Below are 17411 nucleotides of genomic sequence, written 5' to 3'. Positions count from 1 at the left end.
ATAGCGTGAGAGTCCAGTCCATAGTGGATCTAACATAATAGTGTGAGAGTCCAGTCCATAGTGGATCTAACATAATAGTGTGGGAGTCCAGTCCAAAGTGGATCTAACTTAATAGTGAGAGTCCAGTCCATAGTGGATCTAACATAGTAGTGAGAATCCAGTCCATAGTGGATCTAACATAATAGTGAGAGTCCAGTCCATTGTGGATCTAACATAATAGTGTGAGAGTCCAGTCCATAGTGGATCTAACATAATAGTGTGAGAGTCCAGTCCATAGTGGATCTAACATAATAGTGTGAAAGTCCAGTCCATAGTGGATCTAACATAATAGTGTGAGAGTCCAGTCCATAGTGGATCTTATATAATAGTGTGAGAGTCCAGTCCATAGTGGATCTAACATAATAGTGTGAGAGTCCAGTCCATAGTGGATCTAACATAATAGTGTGAGAGTCCGGTCCATAGTGGATCTAACATAATAGTGTGAGAGTCCAGTTCAGAGTGGATCTAACATAATAGTGAGAGTCCAGTCCATAGTGGATCTAACATAATAGTGTGAGTCTAATCCAAAGTGGATCTAATACTGGATCCAGTCCATAGTGGATCTAACATAATAATGTGAGAGTCCAGTCCATAGTGGATCTAACATAATAGTGCGACAGTCCAGTCCATAGTGGATCTTACATAAGAGTGTGAGAGTCTAGTCCATAGTGGATCTAACATAATAGTGTGAGAATCCAGTCCGTAGTGAATCTAACATAATAGTGTGAGAGTCCAATCCAGAGTGGATCTAACATAATAGTGTGAGAGTCCAGTCCATAGTGGATCTAACATAATAGTGTGTGAGAGTCCAGTCCATAGTGGTTCTAACATAATAGTGTGAGAGTCCAGTCCATAGTTGATCCAACATAATAGTGTGAGAGTCCCAGTCCATAGTGGATCTAACATAATAGAGTGAGAGTCCAGTCCATAGTGGATCTAACATAATAGTGTGAGAGTCCAGTCCATAGTGGATCTAACATAATAGTGTGAGAGTCCAGTCCATAGTGGATCTGACATAATAGTGTGAGAGTCTAGTCCATAGTGGATCTAACATAATAGTGTGAGAGTCCAGTCCACAGTGGATCTAACATAATAGTGTGAGAGTCCAGTTCATAGTGGATCTAACATAATAGTGTGAGAGTGTGGTCCATAGTGGATCTAACATAATAGTGAGAGTTCAGTCCATAGTGGATCTAGCATAATAGTGTGAGAGTCCAGTCCATAGTGGATCTAACATAATAGTGTGAAAGTCCAGTCCATAGTGGATCTAACATAATAGTGTGAGAGTCCAGTCCATAGTGGATCTTATATAATAGTGTGAGAGTCCAGTCCATAGTGGATCTAACATAATAGTGTGAGAGTCCAGTCCATAGTGGATCTAACATAATAGTGTGAGAGTCCGGTCCATAGTGGATCTAACATAATAGTGTGAGAGTCCAGTTCAGAGTGGATCTAACATAATAGTGTGAGAGTCCAGTCCATAGTGGATCTAACATAATAGTTTGAGAGTCCAGTACATAGTGGATCTGACATAATAGTGAGAGAGTCCAGTCCATAGTGGATCTGACATAATAGCGTGAGAGTCCAGTCCACAGTGGATCTGACATAATAGCGTGAGAGTCCAGTCCATAGTGGATCTAACATAGTAGTGAGAATCCAGTCCATAGTGGATCTAACATAATAGTGAGAGTCCAGTCCATTGTGGATCTAACATAATAGTGTGAGAGTCCAGTCCATAGTGGATCTAACATAATAGTGTGAGAGTCCAGTCCATAGTGGATCTAACATAATAGTGTGAAAGTCCAGTCCATAGTGGATCTAACATAATAGTGTGAGAGTCCAGTCCATAGTGGATCTTATATAATAGTGTGAGAGTCCAGTCCATAGTGGATCTAACATAATAGTGTGAGAGTCCAGTCCATAGTGGATCTAACATAATAGTGTGAGAGTCCTGTCCATAGTGGATCTAACATAATAGTGTGAGAGTCCAGTTCAGAGTGGATCTAACATAATAGTGACAGTCCAGTCCATGGTGGATCTAACATAATAGTTTGATAGTCCAGTCCACAGTGGATCCAACATAATAGTGAGTGTCCAGTCCATAGTGGATCTAACATAATAGTGTGAGAGGCCAGTCCATAGTGGATCTAACATAATAGCGTGAGATTCCAGTCCATAGTGGATCTAACATAATAGTGTGAGAGTCCAGTCCATAGTGGATCTAACATAATAGTGAGAGTCCAGTCCATAGTGGATCTAACATAATAGTGTGAGAGTCCAGTCCATAGTGGATCTAACATAATAGTGTGAGAGTCCAGTCCATAGTGGATCTAACATTATAGTGAGAGTTCAGTCCATAGTGGATCTAACATAATATTGTGAGAGTCCAGTTCATAGTGGATCTAACATAATAGTGAGAGTCCGGTCCATAGTCGATCTAACATAATAGTGAGAGTCCAGTCCATAGTGGATCTAACATAATAGTTTGAGAGTCCAGTCCATATTTGATCTAACATAATAGTGTGAGAGTCCAGTCCATAGTGGATCTAACATAATAGTGTGAGAGTCCAGTACATAGTGGATCTGACATAAGAGTGAGAGAGTCCAGTCCATAGTGGATCTGACATAATAGCGTGAGAGTCCAGTCCACAGTGGATCTGACATAATAGCGTGAGAGTCCAGTCCATAGTGGATCTAACATAATAGCGTGAGAGTCCAGTCCATAGTGGATCTAACATAATAGTGTGAGAGTCCAGTCCATAGTGGATCTAACATAATAGTGTGAGAGTCCAGTCCATAGTGGATCTAACATAATAGTGTGAGAGTCTTGTCCATAGTGGATCTAACATAATAGTGAGAGTCCAGTCCTTAGTGGCTCAAACATAATAGTGTGAGTCCAGCCCATAGTGGATCTAACATAATAGTGTGAGAGTCCAGTCCATAGTGGATCTAAAATAATAGTGTGAGAGTCCAGTCCATAGTGGATCTAACATAATAGTGAGAGTCCAGTCCATAGTGGATCTAACATAATAGTGTGAGAATCCAGTCCACAGTGGATCCAACATAATAGTGAATGTACAGTCCATAGTGGATCTAACATAATAGTGTTAGAGTCCAGTCCATAGTGGATCTAACATAATAGTTTGAGAGTCCAGTCGATAGTAGATCTAACATAATAGTATGAGAGTCCAGTCCATAGTGGATCTAACATAATAGTGTGAGAGTCCAGTCCATAGTGGATCTAACATAATATTGTGAGAGTCCAGTCCATAGCGGCTCTAACATAATAGTGTGAGAGTTCAGTGCATAGTGGATCTAACATAATAGTGAGAGTTCAGTCCATAGTGGATCTAACATAAAAGTCTGAGAGTCCAGTTCATAGTGGATCTAACATAATAGTGAGAGTCCAGTCCATAGTGGATCTAACATAATAGTGAGAGTCCAGTCCATAGTGGATCTAACATAATAGTGTGAGAGTCCAGTCCATTGTGGATCTAACATAATAGTGTGAGAGTCCAGTCCATAGTGGATCTAACATAATCGCGTGAGAGTCCAGGCCATAGTGGATCTAACATTATAGCGTGAGAGTCCAGTCCATAGTGGATCTAACATAATAGTGTGAGAGTCCAGTCCATAGTGGATCTAACATAATAGTGTGAGAGTCCAGTCCAAAGTGGATCTAACATAATAGTGGGAGTCCAGTCCATAGTGGATCCAACATAGTAGTGAGAATCCAGTCCATAGTGGATCTAACATAATAGTGAGAGTCCAGTCCATAGTGGATCTAACATAATAGTGTGAGAGTCCAGTCCATAGTGGATCTAACATAATAGTGTGAGAGTCCAGTCCATAGTGGATCTAACATAATAGTGTGAAAGTCCAGTCCATAGTGGATCTTACATAATAGTGTGAGAGTCCAGTCCATAGTGGATCTTATATAATAGTGTGAGAGTCCAGTCCATAGTGGATCTAACATAATAGTGTGAGAGTCCAGTCCATAGTGGATCTAACATAATAGTGTGAGTCTAATCCAAAGTGGATCTAATACTGGATCCAGTCCATAGTGGATCTAACATAATAATGTGAGAGTCCAGTCCATAGTGGATCTAACATAATAGTGCGACAGTCCAGTCCATAGTGGATCTTACATAAGAGTGTGAGAGTCCAGTCCATAGTGGATCTAACAGAATAGTGTGAGAATCCAGTCCATAGTGAATCTAACATAATAGTGTGAGAGTCCAGTCCATAGTGGATCTAACATAATAGTGTGAAAGTCCAGTCCATAGTGGATCTAACATATTAGTGTGAGAGTCCAGTCAATAGTGGATCTAACATAATAGTGTGAGAGTCCAATCCAGAGTGGATCTAACATAATAGTGTGAGAGTCCAGTCCATAGTGGATCTAACATAATAGTGTGTGAGAGTCCAGTCCATAGTGGTTCTAACATAATAGTGTGAGAGTCCAGTCCATAGTGGATCTAACATAATAGTGTGAGAGTCCCAGTCCATAGTGGATCTAACATAATAGTGTGAGAGTCCCGTCCATAGTGGATCTAACATAATAGTGTGAGAGTCTAGTCCATAGTGGATCTAACATAATAGTGTGAGAGTCCAGTCCATAGTGGATCTAACATAATAGTGTGAGAGTCCAGTTCATAGTGGATCTAACATAATAGTGTGAGAGTGCGGTCCATAGTGGATCTAACATAATAGTGAGAGTTCAGTCCATAGTGGATCTAACATAATAGTGTGAGAGTCCAGTCCATAGTGGATGTAACATAATAGTGTGAGACTTCAGTCCATAGTGGATCTAACATAATAGTGAGAGTTCAGTCCATACTGGATCCAACATAATATTGTGAGAGTCCAGTTCATAGTGGATCTAACATAATAGTGAGAGTCCAGTCCATAGTGGATCTAACATAATAGTGAGAGTCCAGTCCATAGTGGATCTAACATAATAGTGTGAGAGTCCAGTCCATAGTGGATCTAACATAATAGTGTGAGAGTCCAGTCCATAGTGGATCTAACATAATAGTTTGAGAGTCCAGTACATAGTGGATCTGACATAATAGTGAGAGAGTCCAGTCCATAGTGGATCTGACATAATAGCGTGAGAGTCCAGTCCACAGTGGATCTGACATAATAGCGTGAGAGTCCAGTCCATAGTGGATCTAACATAATAGTGTGAGAGTCCAGTCCATAGTGGATCTAACATAATAGTTTGAGAGTCCAGTACATAGTGGATCTGACATAATAGTGAGAGAGTCCAGTCCATAGTGGATCTGACATAATAGCGTGAGAGTCCAGTCCACAGTGGTTCTGACATAATAGCGTGAGAGTCCAGTCCATAGTGGATTTAACATAATAGCGTGAGAGTCCAGTCCATAGTGGATCTAACATAATAGTGTGAGAGTCCAGTCCATAGTGGATCTAACATAATAGTGTGAGAGTCCAGTCCATAGTGGATCAAACATAATAGTGTGAGAGTCCAGTCCATAGTGGATCTAACATAATAGTGTGTGAGAGTCCAGTTCAGAGTGGCTCTAACATAATAGTGAGAGTTCAGTACATAGTGGATGTAACACAATAGTGTGAAAGTCCAGTCCATAGTGGATCTAACATAATAGTGAGAGTCCAGTCCAAAGTGGATCTAACATAATAGTGTGAGAGTCCAGTCCATAGTGGATCTAACATAATAGTGTGAGAGTCCAGTACATAGTGGATAGGACATAATAGTGAGAGAATCCAGTCCATAGTGGATCTGACATAATAGCGTGAGAGTCCAGTCCACAGTGGATCTCACATAATAGCGTTAGAGTCCAGTCCATAGTGGATCTAACATAATAGCGTGAGAGTCCAGTCCATAGTGGATCTAACATAATAGTGAGAGTCCAGTCCATAGTGGATCTAACATAATAGTGTGAGAGTCCAGTCCATAGTGGATCTAAAATAATAGTGTGAGTCTAATCCATAGTGGATCTAATAGTGGGTCCAGTCCATAGTGGATCTAACATAATAGTGTGAGAGTCCAGTCCATAGTGGATATAACATAATAGTGTGAGAGTCCAGTCCATAGTGGATCTAACATAATAGTATGAGAGTCCAGTCCATAGTGAATCTAATATAATAGTGATTGAGTCCAGTCCATAGTGGATCTAACATAATAGTGAGAGTCCAGTCCATAGTGGATCTAACATAATAGTGTGAGAGTCCAGTCAGCAGTGGATCCAACATAATAGTGAGTGTCCAGTCCATAGTGGATCTAACATAATAGTGTGAGAGTCCAGTCCATAGTGGATCTAACATAATAGTGTAAGAGTCCAGTCCATAGTGGATCTAACATAATAGTGTGAGAGTCCAGTCCATAGTGGATCTAACATAATAGTGTGAGAGTCCCAGTCCATAGTGGATCTAACATAATAGCGTGAGAGTCCAGTCCATAGTGGATCTAACATAACAGTGAGAGTCCAGTACATAGTGGATCAAACATAAGAGTGTGAGAGTCCAGTCCATAGTGGATCTAACATAATACTGTGAGAGTCCAGTCCATAGTGGATCTAACATAATAGTGTGAGAGTCTTGTCCATAGTGGATCTAACATAATAGTGAGAGTCCAGTCCTTAGTGGATCAAACATAATAGTGTGAGTCCAGTCCATAGTGGATCTAACATAATAGTGTGAGAGTCCAGTCCATAGTGGATCTAAAATAATAGTGTGAGAGTCCAGTCCATAGTGGATCTAACATAATAGTGGGAGTCCAGTCCATAGTGGATCTAACATAATAGTGTGAGAATCCAGTCCACAGTGGATCCAACATAATAGTGAATGTCCAGTCCATAGTGGATCTAACATAATAGTGTTAGAGTCCAGTCCATAGTGGATCTAACATAATAGTGTGAGAGTCCAGTCGATAGTGGATCTAACATAATAGTATGAGAGTCCAGTCCATAGTGGATCTAACATAATAGTGTGAGAGTCCAGTCCATAGTGGATCTAACATAATAGTGTGAGAGTCCAGTCCATAGCGGATCTAACATAATAGTGTGAGAGTTCAGTGCATAGTGGATCTAACATAATAGTGAGAGTTCAGTCCATAGTGGATCTAACATAACAGTGTGAGAGTCCAGTTCATAGTGGATCTAACATAATAGTGAGAGTCCAGTCCATAGTGGATCTAACATAATAGTGAGACTCCAGTCCATAGTGGATCTAACATAATAGTGTGAGAGTCCAGTCCATAGTGGATCTAACATAATAGTGTGAGAGTCCAGTCCATAGTGGATCTAACATAATAGCGTGAGAGTCCAGGCCATAGTGGATCTAACATTATAGCGTGAGAGTCCAGTCCATAGTGGATCTAACATAATAGTGTGAGAGTCCAGTCCATAGTGGATCTAACATAATAGTGTGGGAGTCCAGTCCAAAGTGGATCTAACTTAATAGTGAGAGTCCAGTCCATAGTGGATCTAACATAGTAGTGAGAATCCAGTCCATAGTGGATCTAACATAATAGTGAGAGTCCAGTCCATTGTGGATCTAACATAATAGTGTGAGAGTCCAGTCCATAGTGGATCTAACATAATAGTGTGAGAGTCCAGTCCATAGTGGATCTAACATAATAGTGTGAAAGTCCAGTCCATAGTGGATCTAACATAATAGTGTGAGAGTCCAGTCCATAGTGGATCTTATATAATAGTGTGAGAGTCCAGTCCATAGTGGATCTAACATAATAGTGTGAGAGTCCAGTCCATAGTGGATCTAACATAATAGTGTGAGAGTCCGGTCCATAGTGGATCTAACATAATAGTGTGAGAGTCCAGTTCAGAGTGGATCTAACATAATAGTGAGAGTCCAGTCCATAGTGGATCTAACATAATAGTGTGAGTCTAATCCAAAGTGGATCTAATACTGGATCCTGTCCATAGTGGATCTAACATAATAATGTGAGAGTCCAGTCCATAGTGGATCTAACATAATAGTGCGACAGTCCAGTCCATAGTGGATCTTACATAAGAGTGTGAGAGTCTAGTCCATAGTGGATCTAACATAATAGTGTGAGAATCCAGTCCGTAGTGAATCTAACATAATAGTGTGAGAGTCCAATCCAGAGTGGATCTAACATAATAGTGTGAGAGTCCAGTCCATAGTGGATCTAACATAATAGTGTGTGAGAGTCCAGTCCATAGTGGTTCTAACATAATAGTGTGAGAGTCCAGTCCATAGTTGATCCAACATAATAGTGTGAGAGTCCCAGTCCATAGTGGATCTAACATAATAGAGTGAGAGTCCAGTCCATAGTGGATCTAACATAATAGTGTGAGAGTCCAGTCCATAGTGGATCTAACATAATAGTGTGAGAGTCCAGTCCATAGTGGATCTGACATAATAGTGTGAGAGTCTAGTCCATAGTGGATCTAACATAATAGTGTGAGAGTCCAGTCCACAGTGGATCTAACATAATAGTGTGAGAGTCCAGTTCATAGTGGATCTAACATAATAGTGTGAGAGTGTGGTCCATAGTGGATCTAACATAATAGTGAGAGTTCAGTCCATAGTGGATCTAGCATAATAGTGTGAGAGTCCAGTCCATAGTGGATTTAACATAATAGTGTGAAAGTCCAGTCCATAGTGGATCTAACATAATAGTGTGAGAGTCCAGTCCATAGTGGATCTTATATAATAGTGTGAGAGTCCAGTCCATAGTGGATCTAACATAATAGTGTGAGAGTCCAGTCCATAGTGGATCTAACATAATAGTGTGAGAGTCCGGTCCATAGTGGATCTAACATAATAGTGTGAGAGTCCAGTTCAGAGTGGATCTAACATAATAGTGAGAGTCCAGTCCATAGTGGATCTAACATAATAGTGTGAGTCTAATCCAAAGTGGATCTAATACTGGATCCAGTCCATAGTGGATCTAACATAATAATGTGAGAGTCCAGTCCATAGTGGATCTAACATAATAGTGCGACAGTCCAGTCCATAGTGGATCTTACATAAGAGTGTGAGAGTCTAGTCCATAGTGGATCTAACATAATAGTGTGAGAATCCAGTCCGTAGTGAATCTAACATAATAGTGTGAGAGTCCAATCCAGAGTGGATCTAACATAATAGTGTGAGAGTCCAGTCCATAGTGGATCTAACATAATAGTGTGTGAGAGTCCAGTCCATAGTGGTTCTAACATAATAGTGTGAGAGTCCAGTCCATAGTTGATCCAACATAATAGTGTGAGAGTCCCAGTCCATAGTGGATCTAACATAATAGAGTGAGAGTCCAGTCCATAGTGGATCTAACATAATAGTGTGAGAGTCCAGTCCATAGTGGATCTAACATAATAGTGTGAGAGTCCAGTCCATAGTGGATCTGACATAATAGTGTGAGAGTCTAGTCCATAGTGGATCTAACATAATAGTGTGAGAGTCCAGTTCATAGTGGATCTAACATAATAGTGTGAGAGTGTGGTCCATAGTGGATCTAACATAATAGTGAGAGTTCAGTCCATAGTGGATCTAGCATAATAGTGTGAGAGTCCAGTCCATAGTGGATGTAAAATAATAGTGTGAGACTTCAGTCCATAGTGGATCTAACATAATAGTGAGAGTTCAGTCCATACTGGATCTAACATAATAGTGTGAGAGTCCAGTCCATAGTGGATCTAACATAATAGTGTGGGAGTCCAGTCCATAGTGGATCTAACATAATAGTTTGAGAGTCCAGTACATAGTGGATCTGACATAATAGTGAGAGTCCAGTCCATAGTGGATCTAACATAATAGTGTGAGAGTCCAGTCCATAGTGGATCTAACATAATAGTGTGAGAGTCCAGTCCATAGTGGATCTAACATAATAGTTTGAGAGTCCAGTACATAGTGGATCTGACATAATAGTGAGAGAGTCCAGTCCATAGTGGATCTGACATAATAGCGTGAGAGTCCAGTCCACAGTGGATCTGACATAATAGCGTGAGAGTCCAGTCCATAGTGGATCTAACATAGTAGTGAGAATCCAGTCCATAGTGGATCTAACATAATAGTGAGAGTCCAGTCCATTGTGGATCTAACATAATAGTGTGAGAGTCCAGTCCATAGTGGATCTAACATAATAGTGTGAGAGTCCAGTCCATAGTGGATCTAACATAATAGTGTGAAAGTCCAGTCCATAGTGGATCTAACATAATAGTGTGAGAGTCCAGTCCATAGTGGATCTTATATAATAGTGTGAGAGTCCAGTCCATAGTGGATCTAACATAATAGTGTGAGAGTCCAGTCCATAGTGGATCTAACATAATAGTGTGAGAGTCCTGTCCATAGTGGATCTAACATAATAGTGTGAGAGTCCAGTTCAGAGTGGATCTAACATAATAGTGACAGTCCAGTCCATAGTGGATCTAACATAATAGTTTGATAGTCCAGTCCACAGTGGATCCAACATAATAGTGAGTGTCCAGTCCATAGTGGATCTAACATAATAGTGTGAGAGGCCAGTCCATAGTGGATCTAACATAATAGCGTGAGATTCCAGTCCATAGTGGATCTAACATAATAGTGTGAGAGTCCAGTCCATAGTGGATCTAACATAATAGTGAGAGTCCAGTCCATAGTGGATCTAACATAATAGTGTGAGAGTCCAGTCCATAGTGGATCTAACATAATAGTGTGAGAGTCCAGTCCATAGTGGATCTAACATTATAGTGAGAGTTCAGTCCATAGTGGATCTAACATAATATTGTGAGAGTCCAGTTCATAGTGGATCTAACATAATAGTGAGAGTCCGGTCCATAGTGGATCTAACATAATAGTGAGAGTCCAGTCCATAGTGGATCTAACATAATAGTTTGAGAGTCCAGTCCATATTTGATCTAACATAATAGTGTGAGAGTCCAGTCCATAGTGGATCTAACATAATAGTGTGAGAGTCCAGTACATAGTGGATCTGACATAAGAGTGAGAGAGTCCAGTCCATAGTGGATCTGACATAATAGCGTGAGAGTCCAGTCCACAGTGGATCTGACATAATAGCGTGAGAGTCCAGTCCATAGTGGATCTAACATAATAGCGTGAGAGTCCAGTCCATAGTGGATCTAACATAATAGTGTGAGAGTCCAGTCCATAGTGGATCTAACATAATAGTGTGAGAGTCCAGTCCATAGTGGATCTAACATAATAGTGTGAGAGTCTTGTCCATAGTGGATCTAACATAATAGTGAGAGTCCAGTCCTTAGTGGCTCAAACATAATAGTGTGAGTCCAGCCCATAGTGGATCTAACATAATAGTGTGAGAGTCCAGTCCATAGTGGATCTAAAATAATAGTGTGAGAGTCCAGTCCATAGTGGATCTAACATAATAGTGAGAGTCCAGTCCATAGTGGATCTAACATAATAGTGTGAGAATCCAGTCCACAGTGGATCCAACATAATAGTGAATGTACAGTCCATAGTGGATCTAACATAATAGTGTTAGAGTCCAGTCCATAGTGGATCTAACATAATAGTTTGAGAGTCCAGTCGATAGTAGATCTAACATAATAGTATGAGAGTCCAGTCCATAGTGGATCTAACATAATAGTGTGAGAGTCCAGTCCATAGTGGATCTAACATAATATTGTGAGAGTCCAGTCCATAGCGGCTCTAACATAATAGTGTGAGAGTTCAGTGCATAGTGGATCTAACATAATAGTGAGAGTTCAGTCCATAGTGGATCTAACATAAAAGTGTGAGAGTCCAGTTCATAGTGGATCTAACATAATAGTGAGAGTCCAGTCCATAGTGGATCTAACATAATAGTGAGAGTCCAGTCCATAGTGGATCTAACATAATAGCGTGAGAGTCCAGTCCATTGTGGATCTAACATAATAGTGTGAGAGTCCAGTCCATAGTGGATCTAACATAATCGCGTGAGAGTCCAGGCCATAGTGGATCTAACATTATAGCGTGAGAGTCCAGTCCATAGTGGATCTAACATAATAGTGTGAGAGTCCAGTCCATAGTGGATCTAACATAATAGTGTGAGAGTCCAGTCCAAAGTGGATCTAACATAATAGTGGGAGTCCAGTCCATAGTGGATCCAACATAGTAGTGAGAATCCAGTCCATAGTGGATCTAACATAATAGTGAGAGTCCAGTCCATAGTGGATCTAACATAATAGTGTGAGAGTCCAGTCCATAGTGGATCTAACATAATAGTGTGAGAGTCCAGTCCATAGTGGATCTAACATAATAGTGTGAAAGTCCAGTCCATAGTGGATCTTACATAATAGTGTGAGAGTCCAGTCCATAGTGGATCTTATATAATAGTGTGAGAGTCCAGTCCATAGTGGATCTAACATAATAGTGTGAGAGTCCAGTCCATAGTGGATCTAACATAATAGTGTGAGTCTAATCCAAAGTGGATCTAATACTGGATCCAGTCCATAGTGGATCTAACATAATAATGTGAGAGTCCAGTCCATAGTGGATCTAACATAATAGTGCGACAGTCCAGTCCATAGTGGATCTTACATAAGAGTGTGAGAGTCCAGTCCATAGTGGATCTAACAGAATAGTGTGAGAATCCAGTCCATAGTGAATCTAACATAATAGTGTGAGAGTCCAGTCCATAGTGGATCTAACATAATAGTGTGAAAGTCCAGTCCATAGTGGATCTAACATATTAGTGTGAGAGTCCAGTCAATAGTGGATCTAACATAATAGTGTGAGAGTCCAATCCAGAGTGGATCTAACATAATAGTGTGAGAGTCCAGTCCATAGTGGATCTAACATAATAGTGTGTGAGAGTCCAGTCCATAGTGGTTCTAACATAATAGTGTGAGAGTCCAGTCCATAGTGGATCTAACATAATAGTGTGAGAGTCCCAGTCCATAGTGGATCTAACATAATAGTGTGAGAGTCCCGTCCATAGTGGATCTAACATAATAGTGTGAGAGTCTAGTCCATAGTGGATCTAACATAATAGTGTGAGAGTCCAGTCCATAGTGGATCTAACATAATAGTGTGAGAGTCCAGTTCATAGTGGATCTAACATAATAGTGTGAGAGTGCGGTCCATAGTGGATCTAACATAATAGTGAGAGTTCAGTCCATAGTGGATCTAACATAATAGTGTGAGAGTCCAGTCCATAGTGGATGTAACATAATAGTGTGAGACTTCAGTCCATAGTGGATCTAACATAATAGTGAGAGTTCAGTCCATACTGGATCCAACATAATATTGTGAGAGTCCAGTTCATAGTGGATCTAACATAATAGTGAGAGTCCAGTCCATAGTGGATCTAACATAATAGTGAGAGTCCAGTCCATAGTGGATCTAACATAATAGTGTGAGAGTCCAGTCCATAGTGGATCTAACATAATAGTGTGAGAGTCCAGTCCATAGTGGATCTAACATAATAGTTTGAGAGTCCAGTACATAGTGGATCTGACATAATAGTGAGAGAGTCCAGTCCATAGTGGATCTGACATAATAGCGTGAGAGTCCAGTCCACAGTGGATCTGACATAATAGCGTGAGAGTCCAGTCCATAGTGGATCTAACATAATAGTGTGAGAGTCCAGTCCATAGTGGATCAAACATAATAGTTTGAGAGTCCAGTACATAGTGGATCTGACATAATAGTGAGAGAGTCCAGTCCATAGTGGATCTGACATAATAGCGTGAGAGTCCAGTCCACAGTGGTTCTGACATAATAGCGTGAGAGTCCAGTCCATAGTGGATTTAACATAATAGCGTGAGAGTCCAGTCCATAGTGGATCTAACATAATAGTGTGAGAGTCCAGTCCATAGTGGATCTAACATAATAGTGTGAGAGTCCAGTCCATAGTGGATCAAACATAATAGTGTGAGAGTCCAGTCCATAGTGGATCTAACATAATAGTGTGTGAGAGTCCAGTTCAGAGTGGCTCTAACATAATAGTGAGAGTTCAGTACATAGTGGATGTAACACAATAGTGTGAAAGTCCAGTCCATAGTGGATCTAACATAATAGTGAGAGTCCAGTCCAAAGTGGATCTAACATAATAGTGTGAGAGTCCAGTCCATAGTGGATCTAACATAATAGTGTGAGAGTCCAGTACATAGTGGATAGGACATAATAGTGAGAGAATCCAGTCCATAGTGGATCTGACATAATAGCGTGAGAGTCCAGTCCACAGTGGATCTCACATAATAGCGTTAGAGTCCAGTCCATAGTGGATCTAACATAATAGCGTGAGAGTCCAGTCCATAGTGGATCTAACATAATAGTGAGAGTCCAGTCCATAGTGGATCTAACATAATAGTGTGAGAGTCCAGTCCATAGTGGATCTAAAATAATAGTGTGAGTCTAATCCATAGTGGATCTAATAGTGGGTCCAGTCCATAGTGGATCTAACATAATAGTGTGAGAGTCCAGTCCATAGTGGATATAACATAATAGTGTGAGAGTCCAGTCCATAGTGGATCTAACATAATAGTATGAGAGTCCAGTCCATAGTGAATCTAATATAATAGTGATTGAGTCCAGTCCATAGTGGATCTAACATAATAGTGAGAGTCCAGTCCATAGTGGATCTAACATAATAGTGTGAGAGTCCAGTCAGCAGTGGATCCAACATAATAGTGAGTGTCCAGTCCATAGTGGATCTAACATAATAGTGTGAGAGTCCAGTCCATAGTGGATCTAACATAATAGTGTAAGAGTCCAGTCCATAGTGGATCTAACATAATAGTGTGAGAGTCCAGTCCATAGTGGATCTAACATAATAGTGTGAGAGTCCCAGTCCATAGTGGATCTAACATAATAGCGTGAGAGTCCAGTCCATAGTGGATCTAACATAACAGTGAGAGTCCAGTCCATAGTGGATCTAACATAATAGTGTGAGAGTCCAGTCCATAGTGGATCTAACATAATAGTGAGAGTTCAGTCCATAGTGGGTCTAACATAATATTGTGAGAGTCCAGTTCATAGTGGATCTAACATAATAGTGAGAGTCCGGTCCATAGTGGATCTAACATAATAGTGATAGTCCAGTCCATATTGGATCTAACATAATAGTGTGAGAGTCCAGTCCATATTGGATCTAACATAATAGTGTGAGAGTCCAGTCCATAGTGGATCTAACATAATAGTGTGAGAGTCCAGTACATAGTGGATCTGACATAAGAGTGAGAGAGTCCAGTCCATAGTGGATCTGACATAATAGTGTGAGAGTCCAGTCCACAGTGGATCTGACATAATAGCGTGAGAGTCCAGTCCATAGTGGATCTAACGTAATAGTGAGAGTCCAGTCCACAGTGGATCTAACATAATAGTGTGAGAATCCAGTCCACAGTGGATCCAACATAATAGTGAATGTCCAGTCCATAGTGGATCTAACATAATAGTGTTAGAGTCCAGTCCATAGTGGATCTAACATAATAGTGTGAGAGTCCAGTCGATAGTGGATCTAACATAATAGTATGAGAGTCCAGTTCATAGTGGATCTAACATAATAGTGTGAGAGTCCAGTCCATAGTGGATCTAACATAATAGTGTGAGAGTCCAGTCCATAGCGGATCCAACATAATAGTGTGAGAGTTCAGTGCATAGTGGATCTAACATAATAGTGAGAGTTCAGTCCATGGTGGATCTAACATAATAGTGAGAGTCCAGTCCATAGTGGATCTAACATAATAGTGTGGGAGTCCAGTCCATAGTGGATCTAACATAATAGTGTGAGAGTCCAGTCCATAGTGGATCTAACATAATAGCGTGAGAGTCCAGGCCATAGTGGATCTAACATTATAGCGTGAGAGTCCAGTCCATAGTGGATCTAACATAATAGTGTGAGAGTCCAGTCCATAGTGGATCTAACATAATAGTGTGAGAGTCCAGTCCAAAGTGGATCTAACATAATAGTGAGAGTCCAGTCCATAGTGGATCTAACATAGTAGTGAGAATCCAGTCCATAGTGGATCTAACATAATAGTGAGAGTCCAGTCCATAGTGGATCTAACATAATAGTGTGAGAGTCCAGTCCATAGTGGATCTAACATAATAGTGTGAGAGTCCAGTCCATAGTGGATCTAACATAATAGTGTGAAAGTCCAGTCCATAGTGGATCTAACATAATAGTGTGAGAGTCCAGTCCATAGTGGATCTTATATAATAGTGTGAGAGTCCAGTCCATAGTGGATCTAACATAATAGTGTTTGAGTCCAGTCCATAGTGGATCTAACATAATAGTGAGAGTCCAGTCCATAGTGGATCTAACATAATAGTGTGAGAGTCCGGTCCATAGTGGATCTAACATAATAGTGTGAGAGTCCAGTTCAGAGTGGATCTAACATAATAGTGAGAGTCCAGTCCATAGTGGATCTAACATAATAGTGTGAGTCTAATCCAAAGTGGATCTAATACTGGATCCAGTCCATAGTGGATCTAACATAATGATGTGAGAGTCCAGTCCATAGTGGATCTAACATAATAGTGCGACAGTCCAGTCCATAGTGGATCTTACATAAGAGTGTGAGAGTCCAGTCCATAGTGGATCTAACATAATAGTGTGAGAATCCAGTCCATAGTGAATCTAACATAATAGTGTGAGAGTCCAGTCCATAGTGGATCTAACATAATAGTGTGAAAGTCCAGTCCATAGTGGATCTAACATATTAGTGTGAGAGTCCAGTCAATAGTGGATCTAACATAATAGTGTGAGAGTCCAATCCAGAGTGGATCTAACATAATAGTGTGAGAGTCCAGTCCATAGTGGATCTAACATAATAGTGTGAGAGTCCAGTCCATATTGGATCTAACATAATAGTGTGAGAGTCCAGTCCATAGTGGATCTAACATAATAGTGTGAGAGTCCAGTACATAGTGGATCTGACATAAGAGTGAGAGAGTCCAGTCCATAGTGGATCTGACATAATAGCGTGAGAGTCCAGTCCACAGTGGATCTGACATAATAGCGTGAGAGTCCAGTCCATAGTGGATCTAACGTAATAGTGAGAGTCTAGTCCATAGTGGATCTAACATAATAGTGTGAGTTCAGTCCATAGTGGATCTAACATAATAGTGAGAGTCCAGTCCATAGTGGATCTAACATAATAGTGTGAGAGTCCAGTCCATAGTGGATCTAACATAATAGTGTGAGAGTCCAGTCCATAGTGGATCTAACATAATAGCGTGAGAGTCCAGGCCATAGTGGATCTAACATTATAGCGTGAGAGTCCAGTCCATAGTGGATCTAACATAATAGTGTGAGAGTCCAGTCCATAGTGGATCTAACATAACAGTGTGAGAGTCCAGTCCAAAGTGGATCTAACATAATAGTGAGAGTCCAGTCCATAGTGGATCTAACATATTAGTGAGAATCCAGTCCATAGTGGATCTAACATAATAATGAGAGTCCAGTC

This window comes from Nerophis ophidion, linkage group LG20, assembly GCF_033978795.1.
Source record: "Nerophis ophidion isolate RoL-2023_Sa linkage group LG20, RoL_Noph_v1.0, whole genome shotgun sequence".
NCBI classification, from domain to species: domain Eukaryota; kingdom Metazoa; phylum Chordata; class Actinopteri; order Syngnathiformes; family Syngnathidae; genus Nerophis; species Nerophis ophidion.
The sequence above is the reverse complement of the archived record's forward strand: the minus strand, read 5'-3'. Positions refer to the sequence as shown.